Source organism: Amblyomma americanum, chromosome 9 (assembly GCF_052857255.1).
Source record: "Amblyomma americanum isolate KBUSLIRL-KWMA chromosome 9, ASM5285725v1, whole genome shotgun sequence".
NCBI lineage: Eukaryota > Metazoa > Arthropoda > Arachnida > Ixodida > Ixodidae > Amblyomma > Amblyomma americanum.
In genome coordinates, this window is record NC_135505.1 from 48,003,046 (window position 1) to 48,022,704 (window position 19,659).

The window sequence follows — 19,659 nt, forward strand, 5'->3', positions numbered from 1 at the left end:
TCAATGCTATAAATTTTCTGATTGTTGACAGCTTTACCTTAATAGTATAAAACTCCTTCACCTTGTTTTGTCAGTCCTCTAAACTACAGCAGTAAAATACGTGCTCGCCGTTAAGCACTTATGTGCTTCAGCTGTCGCCCTAATTTCAATAATCATTATGACATCTAAAGGTGTCATACAGAAACTGCGATCATGAAAGTCTCTCACCGCAAAGGTAGAAGAGAACTCGTTGTGATATCAAATTTGATCAATAAGTTTCATGTACAAACATATGAATTTATATTATGCAGAGAATCGAGGATGCTCTAAAGAATGGAAGAACAAAAGACGGTCAAAAGGAACCTATGCATAGGCAAAAAATAAACCCACGTGCTAAGAGACAAGGAGGGCAGGTACATTACCAATATACATCAGATAGGGTAACAAAAGAGCTGTAGCTATCTCTATACTGAAGTCAAATTAACCAGGACTATAATGGCGCAGACGGCAGCGCATAGGAATTAAGAATTACGATGGTAAATAACAAGGAAGCAAAGGAGACCACAAGGACAATAGAAAGGCGGGAAGCTGCTTCTGAGGACTACCTAACTAGATATCTACTGAAGTACCTTGATGAGACAAACATGGCCGCTGTGTGCGCGCAAAGCATCACGACCTCAGGCATACCGAATATAAAGCTTACGCTTACATGTTGCTAGTCCAAATCGATAATTTTCAAGACTTGCAAATTTCCAAAACCGGCTTACTGTTCGTTGTCCTAATAATCGCTAATTCAATGTGGGCAATATTAGACTAATTGCCCAAACCACCTAAGTGGTTTTCGTAATGGGTTTTCGTCAACACAATACATTAGCACTAGTATCAATCAAGTGCTACAAACATGTTGACAATATTGCTAACAGGTTGTAAACCAAGGATTGGGAAGACATGACGACAGAAGAAAATATGATTTAATGGCTGCGGGGTTAGCGCGAGCCCTCCGTCCCGCGCCACTGCCCTCTTCTTCTTCTTCCTAACATAACCCGGGTCCTCCGAGCAATCGCCTCGATTGATTGATTGGATTCTCAATGGTGAGGTGACGATGACCATGATCAGAAAGTATAGAAGATGAAAGGCTTGCCACCAAGATGAACGAAATGATCTTATGAACGGTTGTCTCTGGAGCTTAAGGTCCAGAGGTCGGTCGCCTACATCCCAAGGTCAAGGTTTTAGGACTCGCCGGACAGCTTGGGCGGGGGTGCCGTCTTGGTTCGGGTGTCGTCGGGTCATATTGCGTGTGCTCCTGGTCGTCGTGTCCTGTGGTCGAGGCTGGAAACGGGGCGGGGGAAAGCGGCTGGTCGGTTCTGGTCAGGTCGAGCTGGCGTTGAGCTGGGCGGCGGATTACAGGTCCCCTGGGCCGATGATGAAGGCGAGCAGAAGGCGGCGATTCTCCAAGGACCAGGACGACGATGAGGGACCCAACGCCTCCACCAAATGTTAAAAGGTGGCAAGCCAAGGAACGGAACGACGTGGTGACGACAGATGAAAATATGATTTAATGGCTGCGGGCCTAGCGCGAGCGCTCCGTCCCCCGCCACTGCTGGCACTTTTAAACGTCGGGGAGCGCACATACAACTACATTGCCAATTTCCTTTCGGACAGGATAGCGCGCATCCACTTTGGTGAAAGTCAGTCTCAAGACATACACTTGGGCAGCATAGGCACCCCTCAGGGTTCGGTACTTTCCCCTATTCTCTTCAACGTGGCCATGATACGGCTCCCGAAGAGACTGGAGGGGATAGATGGCTTGAATTTCTGCATGTATGCGGACGATATCACCATGTGGATGACCCGTGGCCACGACGCGCACATCGAAAGTACGCTACAGAAGACCATAAATGAGGTCGAAAACTATGTCAGCCGTAGGGGCTTGCAATGCTCGCCGCAGAAGTCTGAACTTCTTTTTTATAGACCTCTGCATCAAAGACAAACTAGAACCATCCCTAACATCAAATTACAAACTCAAGGGGCGGAGATTCCTCATGTTGAAAAAATCAGAATTTTAGGAATGATTATACAAAGCAACGGGTATAACGGTGATGCAATAACTAAGATGGAAAACTGCGCGCAACAAACTATGCGGCTCATACAGCGGATTGCTAACAGAAGACACGGCATGAAAGAGCATAATCTCCTACGGCTGGTACAGGCGTTCGTAGTAAGCCGTATCTCGTATGCTGCCCCCTTCTTTGATCTGAAAGTTTCAGAAAAGGAAAAAATAAATGGAATTATCAGGCGATGCACGAAACAAGCTCTAGGATTGCCCATCCGTACATCCACTCACCGCCTCCTAGAGCTGGGAATGCATAATAGCCTGGAAGAAATTACGGAAGCAGTGAGAACGTCCCAAATCGAACGCTTAGCCGGGACCACAACCGGCAGGGCCATTCTAGAAAAACCCAATCTTAGCCGAGATAACAGAACAACCGCCAAAGTTGACATGCTCGGAAAAATTCGAGACAATATAGTTGTACCCCCATTACCCAGGAATATGCATCCTATTCATCACTCAGTGCGCCGGGCCAAGCGGGCAGAGGCGCTAGAGAAACGCTTCCGCTCCTACAAAGACGAGGACGTGGTCTACGTGGATGCCGCTGAGTATGGTAAGAACACGATGACCGTCGCGGTCGTCAATAATAAACAACTCCTCAAAATAAGTGCCTCCATACTCTCGGGTAACCCAGAGACTGCAGAGGAAGCTGCCATAGCACTGGCTTGTGTAGGCACAAAAGCGAGATACATCATCAGTGACTCCAAAGTTGCCATACTAAATTTCAGCAGGGGCCGGGTCTCCCCTCTAACGAATACAATTCTAAGCCGTCATGTAATAGACCGGAAAATTACGCTAGTCTGGACACCAGCACATGCATCCCTGCCTGGTAATGAGACGGCCCACGAGTTCGCCCGAGGCTTTTCTTTCCGGGCGGACCCGAGCGAGGTGGTCTTTACAGACAGGGATCGCATGGTGACCTACAGAGAAATTACACAACACTATCGTTTGTAACGAGCTAGACTTCCTCCAGCGGATAGATCCTTGTCCAGATACCAAGCCATCAACTGGCGCCGGTTACAAACTTACACATTTCCAAACCCGGCCCTCTGGAGTCTTATGTACCCAGGGCAATTTTCAGAAAAATGCACGAACTGCGAACTTAGGGCCACCTTGGACCACATACTATGGGAATGTCCTCATGCTCCCCGGGAGGGACGAGGTATTAACACAAAAGATCAATGGGAGACCTTACTACTGAGCTCCGACCCGGCGACTCAGTTACAACTCGTCCGACTGGCCGAAGCCGCCGCCGAGAGTCAAGACCTTTCGGCCGTCGTCTAGGCGGGTAGCCCTCTGGCTACCCTCTTTTTGTTGGATATTAAAAGTTTTCCTATCCTATCCTATCCCTCTTCTCCGTCTTCGTTGCAATATAATCACCCGTATATATTGCCCTCGCAGATTTCAAAAACTCTTTTGACACAACAGAATCCCCAGCAGTGACGCGGGCTTTAGGAAAGCAACGTGTGAAAGATGTATAGGTAAAGGTTCCGGAGATATCAATAGCGGTTACAAAGCCACCATAGTCTAGCGTGGGGAATGTTTAAAAAGTCCCGTTAAGGAAGTGTCCTATGCAGAGGACGCGGTCACTTCAATAGTACTCACCGCGTATTTAGACGGGTGTTAGGAGATTTGGGTTGGGAAGAGTTTAAACTGGGAATGAATGGAGGCTGTCGTGCTACTGAGTGAAGCTCTAATGACATATGCTCGCTCTGTATATCAGCGGAGTAATTTCAAAGCATGATCAGTCACCTGCAGAGGTGAGAGCGATTGGCTTGAAAAATTACAAATGCAGTATTATTCATTCCCGAAAGGTATGATCCGATCACGACAGGTACATAAGGGTTGGAAGTGGTAAAGGTACAGATCTACCAAGACGAGGTAATGAGCATAGGTCCGGACCATGAAATCGAAATAACTACAAGAATAAAATGGGCTAGAAAAGCAGAAGAGTAACAGGCTCTTGCCTTTATTTCACAGGTGTATTTTGCCGTTAATTACCTAGGGGAGGAAGACGTGATGGCCAACGAAAAGGGTTGAATTTATATTGAAGACAATGATTTGAGCTATCGAAAGCATAATATACGTGCAACGTTAAAAGATAAGAAAAATCCAGAGCAACTAAGGGAGCAAAAGCGAGGGAATGATATCCTGGTCGAAATCAAGAATACTGAATAGGCAAGCGTAACAAATGTAACACGGAAGCAGGATAAAAGATTATTCTTTAAGGTTAGAAGGTGTATTTCAAAATAAGCAAGCATAGAAGGCGATTCCCCCGGGGGAGGTGAGTAGATGAGGTCAGGAAGATTTCGGGGAGTTCTTTCCTCCCGACTTAGTCGGAAAAAGGAAAGTACTGGATAAGGATAATGAAATAATATGATACGGTTACGACTGTGTTGTTGAGCTGTGTAGTTACGCTCACTAATAAATACTTCTTCGATGCATCTGTTTTTAATGCGATAGCGTTGACTCTGCTGTTGTGCAAAATATCCGGCGTCGTCTCCGGCGATGGCGGTGGAGGAGCGAAAAATCAAATAGACTATGTCTCACGTAGACCACTTGACCTCGTGACATATTTACAACCTGCACACCGCCACAGACAAAAAATTGTTGGTCGTGAGAGGTAGAGCTAAACTGGTCTCAGAATTGCCACCGATGGCTGTGATTTGCACAGTGCATGCCGGTGCAGTGACGCATTGCTTGACCGCTGCACCACTGCGCCGGGTTGTATGAGTGTCCCAAATGACCTATGAATGTAAAACAGAGAATGACCAGTCCTCATATATAGGAATTAACCGATAAACGTCATCGCGTCATGCCCGTAATACGGGGCTTAAGTGTCCCTCCAGTTTATGGAGTTATTTCATTCGCTTTAGTTTCTGAGGGAAAATCTTAGTGGTACGAAGTTTTGGCTATCTAGGATATGGCAAATGACCCTCAGGCGATGCCGGGAATGTGGGCAGAACAGCCATACAGGCCGAGAGCTAGATTCGACCCGGCTCAATAGTTGTGAACGGTGTGTGGAGTCATGGCGATGAACGCGATATGGCAAGGGAAAGGTGGCGTCGTGTCCGTTATTACGACGAAGCTGAAGGGAGTGCCGTCAAGTCGATATACTGCGGCTTTTTTATGGCCTCCTGAGCTATGCGGTGTACATGGCTGGAGTAAATTCTAGAGTTCAATTCGAAGTCGGCGTTCTGGCTTTGTGGTTTCAGTTTTTCGTTCATGTCTGCATTTCTCGATGTGTGTGCAGATATGAATTACCATTAAGTCCACAAGAAAACGGTGATAAAAAGAAAAGTCATTCTTGCAATTTGACTTTGTGCAAAGTGATATGGAGGACAGAGGAGCCCAAAGAAGTGGAAATGCTCTCGAAGGATTGCGATTCTGAAATAGCTGCAGCGGGCTCAGCCGTGAAGGTATAGGCTCTGAATTTGAATGCAGCTTCGTAATAAGGCGTGTAAAGAATTCTCGCGCCTTTGCTCCGCTCTTATTCAACGCCAGTTTATTATTTAAATGGTTACATATGATGAACTATTGAAACAATTGGGATCCAGGAAAAATATTGTAAGAAGCTGCAGTTTACAGCTGTACTCGCTACACGTACTCAAAGCTTGCGAAAATGTCTCGCTAAAAGTAGGTTTCTTCTAATGATGAGTGACGTGGCTTCTGTCTAGGTGCTTTACTTCGTGAGTCTAGTTGAACTGCTACTGTCGTTGAGCAGTTTCTAAAGTTAATGCGAGTTTTCTAATATAAATTTCTTTATAGTGCTTCGCTTAAGTCAAAGATAACGTTAATCTTCTGATAAGTATAGAAAAAAGCGTTGCAGGCACTTAGATATCTCTTAAATGCGGTAAGGCGAAAGCTGTTTGCGACCCGTTGCACTGATTTGAATTTGCCGCGCTCGATTTCGTTTAACGACAGAGGACAAGAGCAGCTGAAGCAAGCGTGGCAGAGAGGTCTCGTGACATCAAAAGGTCACGTGACATTACAACGCACTGCGCCATGATGTCATGTGACCTTAAGGTCACGTGACCTAAAATGTAACGGACGAGCGGGAGTATGAGCGACTAAAGTCTATCGCCTTAATAAATATATGCCGTCTTCACTTTCAGCTTGTCATTGTGTCGTGCCAGCATTACAACACGTGCAGAAATTCCGTTGAAGGAGCAGCTCTGAAATCGGTAAAGAAACGGCGTTTCTGCTTGAGATTGTGAAATGTTTTTTGTTCTACGACATTGAATGAATTAAAATCGGTCTTGTGTTTTCTGGAAAATGTGTTAATTCTAGACGCATGGTTTAAGCAGTGTCGGTTCTGATTGCTTGGCTTGCTGCTCCTAAGTGCCACGGTCAAACTGCTCTACCTCCGCAATCAGTTTGTTCTGCCTGTAGGGTTCATGGTAATTCGCTGCACTTTGACAAAACCAGTTCCTTTTTTACTAGCTTGTTTCATGAGTAACGATTAGTGCCCCCAAAAAAGGAGAAAAATCCCTCTGAGATTCTAAACACTATTTTTAAAAGTATTGCAGAATTACGTTCAATATAGACTGCAACAAGCATAAAAACAGTTGCCTCATACGGACTAATACGAAAAGTCCTTTATTATGTCTTGAATGTTGAGTTCATGCTTGAGTCGCTTTCTCAAAAAAGCATTTTAGAAATAGTGAGTTTTGAGCTTTCTTTCCCCGTGTTTATTCTGTGATGTAGCCATTGGCCATTGGAACGAACAGGCTTCCGTCTTGACATTGCCACAGTACGAACCCCTCCAGAGAAGCCGTACCACGGCCGATCGGTGTTACCTGGCACTTGGCACGTGTTGGGCATTCTAAGGGCTAGAGGTTTGCCGTCTTGCTCGCTAGAGGTCCCTGTGGTCTTGCACGTACCAGCACGTCTAAGTAAAGCGGTTCTGTGTACGTCCACGGTTTGTCGGTGGCAAGGTTTCCATCTGTCTTTCGTGGCTTCTTAAGGGGCATGGGTAATTAAGTGGTCGTTATGAGATCGATTCAGTACACGCTTCCCACATAGTTTCGATTTGGAAGCGAAGGCTAAGTGAAACAAGTTCGAATGTACGCAACCTACCCGTTGAAGGCCCGAACTATACATGCGTTAGCGCAGTGAGCAGAGTTGTACGCAGCTGAAGCACGAGTACGCTTACTCTGCGCCAAAGGCCACGAACTCCTTTTATATGAGACAGGAAGCAAAAGGCCCACACACTGAGATCTTGGTTTTCATGGACATTAAAGAGCACCGAGGTAAATTGTACAAAAATTCACCAGCACTTGTATTAGAACCAACAATGTTCTGCAGCCACACAACTACTTATTAGAGTAAGCTTGCCTGCCTGCCGAGCCACACTTGATGCAGTGGAGAGCACCTATTCCCAGAAAACAGGCGGCCAGCCTTTTTTAAACCAAGCCGCTTTGCTGCATTGACGGCGGTCTCGCCGGCAGGCTGGTTCCGGTGGCAGCCAGCACGTGCGAGCTTGATGCGGATTCCTTTCAGAAGTGCATATGCAATCTGCCAGTCGACTTCCTGATCATGGTAAACTGATGAGGCAGAAATTTTGCAGCTGCAAGATAGAAGCGAAGAAAAAAAATCTTTTTCTAAGGTCTTAAGCGATAGTTCGACCTTACTGGAAGCACGTAATTCATTTAGGTGCAATTTTGATTTGATTACATGTGCGGCAGCGACCGCAATATTTCTTAATGTCGCAACATAACACGTGATAAAAAATGGACGTAAAATATGTTCAGGTGAGAAGCCCAGAACGCATGCTTAACTACGCTTTATTTACAGTTAGCCGACTGCCTAATTTCCGGATTGCAGAATAAGGTGCGTACACGTAAACATTCTTGAGCAATAGTAGTCAACGAGCTCTGAAAATCAATGTTAGATTTCAACTTGTGCATGACTCGAACATGTTGCTTCAGCCAAAGTCTGTTGCGATACCATAGAGACGTGTGCCGTGCAACAAGAATAAACTATTTTCTTCTAGGTTCCTGTCTGTGGGCATGAGAAATAGTGCTAGAAAGTGCACCACATTTGGGAACCAGTCGGCACAGATAAAACCATTTTACCCGCTAGTACCGCTCTTTCAAAAAGTATATAAGTAGCCTTCTTAAATTTTCCTTTAAGGACCTCTTCTACCTCTTACAGAAGTTATTGAAAAGAAAAGCCATTGGTAGCAAATTTAAGTACCACAGAGAGAACGGCAACAATATGAGAGAGAACAGCGTAGCTTACACGATAAATCTGAAATAATAGTACCTCAGCTGATTGAGATTGTGGTTCTGGCGGTGCATGCGGTTGCAGGTAGTCTCGCAGTTATAAAGTCGTCGATTTGTCCGCCGGTGTCAGATGCAGAAGAAAAGCACCTACTTTAGCTAACCGAAGAGCTGAGAGGCCAATAGAAATGATGAACGGGAATTGTAAAAGCAAAATAGGATATCCGAGGCTTGCGGGAATAACCGCAATGGTTTCAAAGCGCGAAAAATTATCTGCCTTCTTTCAGTGTAGCAGTAAAGATGAAATATATTGCAGGAAAGGGTTTCCGCATTCAATGACGGTGCATCGACTTTGAAAGTCGTACAGTGTTGGCCGCGGCCTCTGTTGCTGTCGCGCTATCCCGCCAGGAAAGTGACCCTCACACGATTCACGTAGGCAGCTTCGGTAACATTTTTGCCTGTATATTGGGTTACGTACTTGGAATAGTACTCATGTTCACTGCAAGGTTTTGCAAATGATATATATGTGCAGAAATGTGGCCTAGAACAAGCACACGGCCTTCGCTGGAAATTTTGAGCACAGGGTGTTTGTTTCTTCGTCTAGTGGGGCTCCTATCCGTCAGAAGGGCTACCCGTTAGAAGCGGCAGGACAAGAGGTCTTCTTGTCTCCAGGCTATTTGCAATGCCTACGATGCATTTCAACCCACATGGTGTGGCTCAGAAGCAAACTTCCTGGTTCCTAAGGTTTTGACAAAGGCTGCTCCTTAGTTGCTTCGGTGCGTATCTCACCCCATACGATTACTACATAGCGGGCTACAATCTACTGAAGCGTAAATTCAACGTGGCTATTTTATTTAGGAAATCTATCAGAACCGTCATGACTATAACCATGCAATGACTTCACGGCGGCCTGCTATGATAAATTTAACCACGAGAATCAGTCCTCATGATACTTATGCCGCATTGTATGGTTGCGCTCTTTCCTTTTGCAGAGCTCGCCTTACTATACCTACCTGAAGTTCTCAGAACCGTTTGAACGCACATCCCAGAATGCTATGGTAAGCACTACGAGCCAACGGGTAAAAAGTGCTTGCCATCTCCCAGATGAGGGTGCATTTCGTCTAATGAAGAGTGATGAAGTGAGGAACCTTAGTGAGCGAGTGAACTAATCATCACAAATAGTTGTGAGCATAGAATGTAGAGTTGTGGGCGCTGTCGGAAACAATTTCATGCCTGGTTCAGCAAGAAGGCAGACGAATAACATGACTATAAGAATGCAGGATGCGCATTATTCGCTTCCATTCCGTCGATAATAAAAATTACTTAGCTTGTATACTCGCTTGAATGTGCTTATAACATGTTAAATATTTAGTAGGATTCTTTTATGCCACACGGAAATGCACAGCCCAGGAAACCCAGTGGGCCCAACGGATTACATAAATATGGATGACTAATAATTTTTGTTCTGCAGCTGCGTGATCACAAATATATGAATTCTACTGAATGCTAATATACGGAAAATGTGGTGAAAAAGCTACTCATACCCTAAGAAAGCGCTGTAAACGGAGAATGAGACTTGCTCATGTATATCTCCGCTACTGGCTGCCTTCGCACAAATGCACGGATGCTAAAGACGCTTTCACTCTGCACAGATATTCTTCGTTCAAACGACCAGCTACGCACCATGCCTTAAGGGGCTCAGCTTAGAGAACGAAGTCAAAAATAAACAAGTTGAGCTATTGAACACCACGTATCAGCGCACACGGTTGAAGACACAGAGCTGAAGACAACACAATAGCTCGTGTGTTGTTTGCGTCAGTGTCTTCGTTCGTGTGCGCTCGTACGTGGTCTGCAATCCAACACCAACTCGCCCATCAGTCTGTCCTTTTGAAATAAACTAGAAGCCTTTGATTCCGCGTTTCTGGATGCTTAAGCTCTGGAATCCATAAATGGCGGCTTGACTAATTGAAAGCGTATTCAGCGAGGCGTCTTTCGAATGTGTTCTTGTGAATGGTGCAAATACTGTCGATATGTTGTTTTTTAGAACAATAACATGTATTTCGACTTCCTACAGCACCTTCATCTCTGAGGAACTGCATAGCTGTACAGCTGCACAACTGCATATGTCCTTAAGCCACTTTCTTGAGATTCTGTGTGTTTCGGCGCGTAGAGTCACCCCTTTAATACTTCTTGGCCACTGGAAAAACGCATAAAAACTATTTTCGTTAGCGGCACCCACACAATGGCAGAAATGCCAAAGATTCTTTGAAACAAGGTTCGGTAACTTTTTGTTTTTTGCGAAAAATCGCTGAAAAGAAATTGAAATTCTTGTAGACGTGCTGAAAAATATATACATATCTTATAACATAAAGGCCTTTGAAAGTACCGAGTATGGGAATTACAATATCGCGAATAATTTACAAAAATTGTGAGAGTTTAAACTGCTTTCATGTATATTCACTGCAGAACAGAAATTTTACCAATGCATTAGATTTCAAAAAAAAAATAAAATAGTAATGACACTCACAGGAACCCCACATAGCGTTGACGACGCTCCTTGGCGCGAAAGTAATGTGTCTACTAGGGTAACACTGCCATTGCAAACACTTATATTGCACATGTGCCCAATTTTGCACACAATTTTCAGGTCCCGAAGTTCCTGCAGCCCTCTGCTTTTGTGCATTGCATAATCTAAGGAGATACTAGAAAACGTAGACGGCGTACAGCTCAAACTTTAAATAAAGTCGTAATGCCACAAACATGCTTTGCTTATTGTTGGGCCCTCTTCTTCACTTCTCAGATCTGCCTCTGGAATGTGAGCAGCTCTTCACATCCTTATAGCCTGCAAGCCATTGACGACAGCATCGCATTTGGGACTAAAGCCATACTGTCATTCGGATGGAACTGAATAAAGCTTTGCAACTCACGGAGCTCAGATTCCGAATATACAGCTTGCGGCCTCTATCTCCCAAAATAGCTTCATGCGGTGGTCAGGCGGTGGATGTTGCCAGTGTTATTTTCTCTATTTGAATGACACGCTTGTTTGTGCTTCGATGAACAAAAAGAATAGGTCACATAAGAGGAGCGTTCCGTTGCGTCGGAGTGATTTCCTCGAGTGCACTGCCTCCACTTTCCTTGTTACTGTAGTCGTGCGTAGCATTTGAGCGCTCTAAACACTCAGCCATCGGGGCTGTTGTGAGGGAATGGATGAAAAGAGAGTATCAGAACGAAGAAAAAGCGTGTCTGTAATCAAGTGCTCCACAATAGATTCTGCCACCCGGGGTCTGCCACCGGGGGGTCACAGCAGGCGACAGCAAGCGTTGCATTTCTTCGGCGGTCAAATGCTGCAGCCGCGGCCGAAATTTGACCCAGCTGCGTCAGCAGGGAATTGTTTATAAGGAAAGAAAATCTAAAGCAGCTCTTTCACTTTGGGTTATTCGCCTCAACCATGTCTTAAATAAAATAATGAAAGTGAGAGTGAAATAAGGAACCCGTAACGAAAGGCCACAATGTATGCCTTTGAAAACATCCGTCCATTCTCGGCACTTAATTTTGTGCTCATGTCGATCTCCGCAAGGCGAATTGCATGCTTCGCGTCCGCTGAAACGCGGCTGCCACGGTGGTGTCCTGATTTTGCGCCTTCGGGATTAACAGAGAAACGCTTTCACCACAGAGCCACCGTAGCGGGTAACGCCTGCGCGTCTCCACATGGAAAGGCGCTTATGACAGGTAAGAACGCGAATAACTGTCTGATCGTGAGCGGACTTCTGAAATTTGGGATTGGTTTCTGATGTTTCATCCCAAAAGGCAAGTCATGTTCGTCAGAGGGCAAGATGCTATTGACAACGAGGAAATAAATTTTATTACCTCAGTAGAAGCGGAGCAGCTCCTTATAACGCAGCAGGTGAACTACGCGAATGGCCAGGACCTTATGCGCCTCCGCCCCTGAGTCAGCTGGTTGGACGAGCCGAGCCTGAAGGCCCCGCTCCGAACTGCGAAGCGCGGCCTCCTACTGTTATTTGGTAGTGACTTAAGCGGTAGAGAGTGATAGGACAGGGCGCACATGATGTAGGAGTGGGAAGCGTGCCCACCGGAGAATCTGCGGTTGTGGGAGAGTAGAGGGTAGGGTAAATATGGGAGAGAGTTGTGGGATTGGAAAGGCGTTCGTTTGAAGCTGACGCCAAGAGGTTTCGTGCGTGCGGGAGAGGGAACTGTCGGCCGGTGGGTAAAGGCGCCATTGAAGTGCGTAATTTAAGAAGCTGTCCTCATATGGGGTCAATCAGTCCCTGGCTCATCTCGCTCCATTGTAGCTCCGCCCGCACAGTAATGCCAAGGGGCGTGTGATTGGGCCACCGCGTTTCCTGGGAGGGAGGAATGTGCGGCGTCCAAATGAGCTGAATGGTGTAGGTGGGAGGTTTATACTATCGGTGCCGGATGGTGATAGGAGAAATCCAACCTTTAGATAAATTATGGCGTTTTTATAGTACCTCGATATTCGGAGCTGGATTGGAGGAGATGACTGCTAGCGCGATGCATACCCCCTCGGCGTTAACGGGAGAGGCCTGGAGAAGAGACGGTTCTGGTTTGTTGAATGCATTTGTCATAACTTGGTCTTGAGCCGTGTCTGTCGAGCAAGAATTGGGGAATTTTTCAGCCTTCTTTCGGTACAACAACAAGATGCAGCGACTAGTTACTGCATTTAACTCTGATGTCTGTTTGGGGTCGTATCCTTCTCATCTGACAGTGTAAAATGTGGGCAAGGTTATTCTATTGGCATACTGAGCTCACATACCGTCAGTAGTCGATCACTCATTGTGTAGGTAGAGTAACACAACTTTCCTGGCAAGACAGCACGCCGAAGGGAAATATTTATATAACTGGAGTCTAGCAATCTGAAGTGAATGCTTGGAATACTGAGAGTGAACTCCTAAAACACAACACAGAGTCACTGTCATAGTGCATTGTCACATTTCCTGCGTAGCAGGAAGTCCATAAAAGAGCGAACAAGGTCGGCACCATGCCACAAAAATCTGGCTGAGCAGTGTAGAGAGCGATGCTTGAACTCGGAGCGAGCAGGTCGCTTTCTTATAGAACAGACCCTTTCCTCAACCTTACGGCCTTGTCGAGTGGGTCCATTTGCTACAAAAGATATCGTGGCACATTCCCTCGCATTGCCTAACCAGGGATGGACACTATAATGGCGATACTATGTCATAAGGACACAGTGATGACGCATACGCGAATGTAGAGTGTTGTAACGTGCAGCGTAACAGAGTGATTGGGCAGGTACTCAAGCTACACGTGTAGAGGCATATGGATGTGCGTGATTTTTCACGCATAAAAACAGCGCAGACCAGTTAAAGACGCAGGAACAGATGTGTTCTCAAACCTAGTTAGTTGGGATGTGCCATGCTTCAGTCTGTTTTCGCGTTCTTGTCGTGATGAGATGTCTTCGGTATACCCACTCTGGGCTTGTGCCAACCTACCGCTTACAGCAAAAGAGCGCTCTTGATCCGTGTACATTGTGACATTCCGTGTGTGCTACGAGGATCCACGTTCGACGGCGCGGCGTAGACGGAGACCCGTGACAGCGGCATCATCAATTACCCAGCCATGCTCTTTGAGTGACGACCAGAAAAACCGGACCCGCCGCCGCCCCGGGGAAACAGGCTTTATCCTCCCCAATTTCCGGTTACATTCCAGGACAAGGGAGCTGTCAGCGGGCCAGAGCGCGCCGTACCACAGCCGACGCTATGCGCTACCGCGAAGACGACATTCTTTCCCTCCCCCCCTTTGTCGTGGGCTATCGCCGGGAAGGCACCCACAGCTTCCCAGAAGGGCCGCGACGGACACCTGTCATGGCGGACAGGCAGTACTCGCCAAGAATGTGGAAAGACAGGCGCTAGTGAATTAGCTCCGAAGAGAGAGCCTGTGTATACTCTCACTTGAGAGAGAGTGGTGGCGTTTTTGTTGTTTATTTAGTTTATATTGTTAACAGACTCTGGGTTCGAGGCTAAGCCCAACCCAAAGGGGTGGTCCCCATCTCGCATGTTATTTTGGATTGGAGAATTGATGCTTTGGGCGGGCCACTGGAAATGACCGCCCTTAGTCCTTTGTTAATCAAGTGCTTAAAAGCACATGTAAACGGGTGCAGTCCAGTCTGAGCTGGGGCTCCATGCTTAGCATGTAATGTGATGCTACTTAGGCACTAACCTGCCCGGTCGATGAGTAAAGTAGTGCAAAGTTTGTTCTGTTGTAAAATTATGCTCTGCTGTCATCATCTACAAGCTCGCCTCCTGTTCATCTTCCAAGCCGAACGACACTAGAGGAAGGGTTTGTGAACTATCCTCGAAGAAACGGACGACTATTGAAATTCTACTGCATAGACGCTGAGGACGACATCGTTCGCCAAGAGGGCCTTCAGCGCCGAAGCCCGACGGCGTGCAGCTTCTGCCAGCAACCGCTCGAGCCCAACTGCGGAGCCACTCCATCGCCCCCATGAAGTCGTCGGCACGTAAGCTCGGACGCCCCAGCCTCTGATGTATAATCTTAATCATGTGTAATTATTGAATATACCTGTTTGTTTAAACTGAGCCATACGGTGTCTCTTTGCCTCTCCGTCCCGTGTGGACCTGCGCATTATGGGGGTCATCACAACATACAAGACTACGAATCAGAAACTAAGAACGAGGTGCACATTCGTCACACGTGTAAATATGCAGAGGGGAGTCATTAGAACCCGAAAAATTCCAAAAATAATTAGAAACTCTACATTAGACAGCGCATTACACACTGCCTCAAACAAATGGCTACTCTCTACTTACAAAGGATAACTCTGTGTGCAATGTGTATTTAAAACTACTTTCACAGTGATCAAAAAACAAGCCAAAACAGGCCAACGCGAAGCTAGTGTATTCCGAACAATGCATGCAAAACGCTTTGATAACTGCTAGAAAAATGAAGGCTATATGGTTACTTCCGTTTAAAATACCTTTGCACCGATAAATGCGGCCGGTGCGTCATAATGAGCCTACGAGAGCATAACTACGGTCTCCCAATACTTTTAAGCAGATATTCTTTCAGTCATCATCGGTGATGAGGATACAAACAGACTTCGGTACTGCGAGATGGAAGAACGCAATATGCCCAGATATAATCGTATTAACCCAAAGGAGTCAACGCGTACCAGGATGGGTGCAAGACTGCTTCATATAAATAGATTATACACATTTAAGGGTAGCTCGGGACAATCCCCGACGTGCAAATTTTTTAAACAAAGGCCCTCATGCGATATAAACGGAGGCAGGAGCGAACAAAGCGGCTACTTGGAATAACTTTTTATTCATTTTAGCAAAAAAAAGAAAACGCCTACCAATCATTTCAGCGAAAGACAGTTAAAAGAACGCAGAAGGACTTAGCAAACAACAAAGTCGTCGCCAGCTCATTTTTGGAGCATGCTATATCACCACAACCTAGCAAGAAGCTTCCGGTATCGCCAAAGGTAGGTAAGGGCCTTCAACCTACATCTTGGGTATCAGTTGGTTCAAACTACTGAAATAGCAGTTCGGAGGATTATTCGGAGGATTATTTAAGCGGACGTAATCGTCGCTTGTTAAGCATGGCATTCAGTGAGCGAGGTTTTCGTATGGAGGCCGAATTGACCATTTTCAACCGACTCAAACCATTGGCCAGGGTTGGCTTTTTTAAAAAGAACTTGCTAGTCGGCCAAACAAAATTTCATTAAGCATTAATTATGTTTAAAATTTTCATCATGCAATTTCCTACTGCGAATGATACAACCCTTGACTAACGGCGCAGCGCTCATGCGAGTGGACCGGAAAGACCACCATAAATACAGATGATCTTCTAGTTTAAAATTGAAACTTCAACTGCTTTCACCGGAAAGCAGATGAATTGCCTTGAGTAGTTGGTTGGTTAACAAATTCCTAATAATTAACGTTTTAACTATCACAGCTAGGCAACTGCCTGCCTTTGGAGATTTGTAACCGGTCGTCAGTAAGAGCAATACCTGTTTTTCGAATTTAGATAAGGCGACGGTCCTCAGTGCTGTGCCTCAGAAAAATCTGGCTACACCGTGCCAGAATACATGCGCTTTCGAAAGGCATGCAGGCAAAACAATCTTTTCAACACACGTAACTAGTTTAGAGAGCCAAATTTTGTAGAGCCACAGACCCATGAGTGATCGCGATTTTTAAATTCTAGAAACTGGCAAGGCTATTATTAACGATCGGCTACAAATCTCTAAGATTAGTCGCCTAACTGTAATACTTAAAAAGGTAATTATTAAAAGTTATGCAACCAACTTAACACTTAAGGCGATGGACCGCTTTTCTGGTGTCTGCCAACACTGCTCCTACTATGCTGGAAAATTCAAATATTTACCTAAAAACCTGTCATAGAGAATCGCTTAAAATCTTCCGTGAAACACCTGCTAGGGACATTTACCCATTGAGCTATGGTATGACATCCTTAATGCGGAGCTTAAGTGTCGCCTTCAATTTTATTTCGATAGAGGCTCTTACAAACGCTTCTGGTGCCTATGCAGACGCGGCAGCGTTTGTGTTTCCTTTTTTGAGGCTTTGCTTACCTGCTTGAAAGGGGCCGGTGAAAATCTCATTCAAGACAGCAGAGCTGAGATGTGTTACCGAGACTAAAACTGTCCTAGGATCATCAACTTCTTTGTACTTCAGTAAGAAGCACGGAATAGCGGGGAACTAGATCTGGTTTCCACGATGAGCGCGAGTATCATGCCTAAAGAGCGTACGTTGCGGCCGTTAAATAAAGAATGAAATGCAAATTGCACGGGTCTGCCGAGTGGCTCCAGCTGAGCCAGAACCAATGAGAAGATTGAAAGACTCGTTGCGACAATTGCGTCGACCAAAGTGACCACGATGTCTACCCCAGCAAAAGATGCGCCGGCTAGGAAATCTTTTATCCTCACCCAACCGTAATTACCATTACAAGTTGTCAGCACCACCACCTTATCCTTCCGTACGGGCAGTGAGAAGGTGGAAGTGAAAATACAAAGAGGTGCCGGTCTGAAGGGTATCGGAATAAATACGACCAAATGGGAGAATTCCACGAAGAATGTAATCGTACAGCACACGGACGCCTTTTGAGTTCCACCTCCATCGAGAGACAGAGAGAGGGACATAAGTTTATATGCTCAAATCAGATGCTCTTGCCGGTACATTAGTGGTCGGGTCCCTTTTCTATGGCTCCAGTGGCCTTTGCTGCCCGGCATGCGCGGTCAATCAGTTGTAGCTGGTCTCCCGCGTCGTATCTGGACACCACAGACTCCTACAGCACCGAAGTGGGATTGGAAATCACCGGGACTGCCGTGGTGTACTGGCAGCCCCATGTAATAAGGCAGAGGTTCGGTCTTGCACCGCACCAAGGACAGGTGTCCGTCCCTGTGTGCGGTCGGGTGCATTTTGTTGTAGATAAACAGGCGCGGTCACGAATGCACCTGCAGCTTCCGCCAAGGTACTGACTGGTCCCTGTGTAGCTTGTTACGTGGTGGCTGATAGTTCCTATATCATTCCTATTCCTATATTCCTAAATCATTGCGCATGTTCGAAGTGTGACTGATTCGTCCGCAACACATTTCCTTACTCAGCTAGTGTGTCCCCTAGCTATGCGGTCTGCCCGAAGATTGCCTTTCACATCATCATTTTCAGGTGTCTATATAATCCGATGTTTTGCTTGCATTGGCGCTCTGTTCTGAGGATATTGGCGCCCCGTTTTCGTAGTCCCGTTCCTGAAACTCCGGCTCGCATCCTGGGAGTGCACAATTTTTTTCAGAAACTTTTGAGTCCTGGTTCCTAAAGAGGGCGCTAGAGCAGCTGCGGCCTCCCCAGTGTCCCGAAACGTGCAATCCTGCTGCGATGCGATGGCTCACTGGTCAATCACCACAGCCACTGCATGCCGACATTTTTTTTACATTGCCGCATCCTCGTAGACAGCATCTTCGCAGTTGCCCTAGAACTGGTCAATGATCCTGGCCCTGGCCTGCCTTCTTTCGTTGTGGGTTGGGTGCACGTGCCCGCGTTCTGACGCGGACTGGTGTGCTCCCGAAAGAAGTTCGAGATTCTCCGGTTGTGTACACTGGCCTCGGTACAACAAAGCGGACATTGAGGTCACGCTTGCGGGACCTAAAATTACGGACTTCCTCATGCTCAAAACACTTGAAGTGTAGATACAGCAGAATCACGGAACATATCACACCATACGGTGCCCGTCGACGTCCGCAGCGCAAGTAATAACAATGATTAGAAGAGTCGCCAACCGGAGGAAAAGATGACGGAAGAGGACACGCCTAAAAGATGGTTAGTGCCCTGGTGTACTGCCGAGCCGCCTATAGTCTGCCTTATCACCACCTAAACAAACGGGAAGGCGATCACGTCGAAGCCATTCTCAGGAAGGTACGAACCTTCCTTTCAATACGAACCCCTCCGACCAAGCTGACTGAACTAGGACTGTAGAAGACGTACTACGACGTGCTTCGAGAAGCGCTGCTAGTCCCACGGAGGGAAAGGTTTCTGCTCTAGACAAATGAGAGAGCCCTCTTGAGGAGACAGGGCTATCAAGATGGAGTAGGGGTGATCGTTCGGAAGGTAGACGTGCCAGATGAGATCAGGACCGCCTCCATCGAAACGCGGCCTCCGCGGCGGGTTGGAACCCCGGAACTCCTCAGTGACGCATGGCCTAAACAAGAAGGCGAGAAGGGAGGCCCGTATGCTTTGCGATGAGAGAATATGGTAATGATCGATAGGTGGTAAATATAATTACACAGCTCTTTACTGCAGCAAACGTTTCGGTCATTATTTTTACCCCTCCTCCGTTGCAAATTTCAAGACACAGATTCGTTCGCTCGCTTCCAGTGTGATATTTTTATATAACCTTGCGATGCCTTTATTACCCGAAAGCAAAACTGCATATTTCTGTCCAAAATTTTGATGCCATGCATAAACCTTTAGGCACTTGTTATGTTACATTACTTTTAAGCACTCTGTGGTGACGTGACAGCTTTAAGGCGCAAATGCAGCTATGTCTATGGCGAGCCAAACGCAGGGTTAGAGTGCCTTGTGTTACAGGCAAATCTTTTCCAGCCTATAGTTCACTTTTAATTTGTACGACGCGCTACAGGTGAGGTTATTCGGCAGATGCAGAGTGAGGACGCTAGGATTAAAAATTGAAAATTGGTTTTCAGGAAAAGCAAATGACGCAGTATCTGTCTCACATATCGGCGGACACCTGAACCACGCCGTAAGAGAAAGCATAAGGGAGGGAGTGAAAGAAGAAAGGAAGAAAAGACTGCCGTAG

General features: G+C 46.3%; 1 long non-coding RNA gene across 1 annotated transcript in view; it reads left to right on the top strand.

Moving 5' to 3' along the window:
* The window catches only part of LOC144104946 (uncharacterized), a 29,023-nt gene extending 22,747 nt beyond the window's left edge, over window positions 1–6,276 (top strand). The window contains exon 3 of the long non-coding RNA XR_013308663.1: window positions 6,205–6,276. This is a non-coding gene — a long non-coding RNA (uncharacterized LOC144104946). The remainder of the gene's footprint in view (window positions 1–6,204) is intronic.
* Window positions 6,277–19,659: the final 13,383 nt, after the last annotated feature.